The following is a 514-nucleotide window of genomic DNA, read 5'->3' on the forward strand; positions in this document are numbered from 1 at the left end:
GTTCCGAAAGTTCCACAAATCAATCATTTAGGAAAAAAAAAAAAAAATAATGACATATCCCCGATCACTTTTCAGGAGACTTCAACGCAGACTAGAAAGTGATCAACAAAAACCGGAGAGTAAACCTTCTTCCCTTTAATCTTGGCCAATCTACGCGAGCCATCTATTGAGCAGTTACATAACTACCGTCGTTTCCAGGCCGCCACAGAACTAAAATAAAGACTTTCACATCTCTATACGGTCAATCTTCGAACCAATCTCCAGGCTGGACCGGAGTAGGCACCTCGAGGGGGAATATAATGGGTGGGTTCGCCTGTGTTCTTCTGAGCAAACGGTTCACCTGAATTTTGTAACAGGGAGAGGGAGAGAGTTAAATGGCGGTGGGGGGGGGGGGTAGAAGGGTAAAGGGAAGGGGAAGAGGAAGCTGAAGGGGGAAGGAAAAGGTGGGAAAGAGCGAAGGGACGTGGAAGATGATGTGACGTGGAGGGTGAGAGTGAAATGAGCGTATGATAAT

Source organism: Penaeus monodon, chromosome 31, assembly GCF_015228065.2.
Source record: "Penaeus monodon isolate SGIC_2016 chromosome 31, NSTDA_Pmon_1, whole genome shotgun sequence".
Classification (NCBI taxonomy): Eukaryota; Metazoa; Arthropoda; class Malacostraca; order Decapoda; family Penaeidae; genus Penaeus; species Penaeus monodon.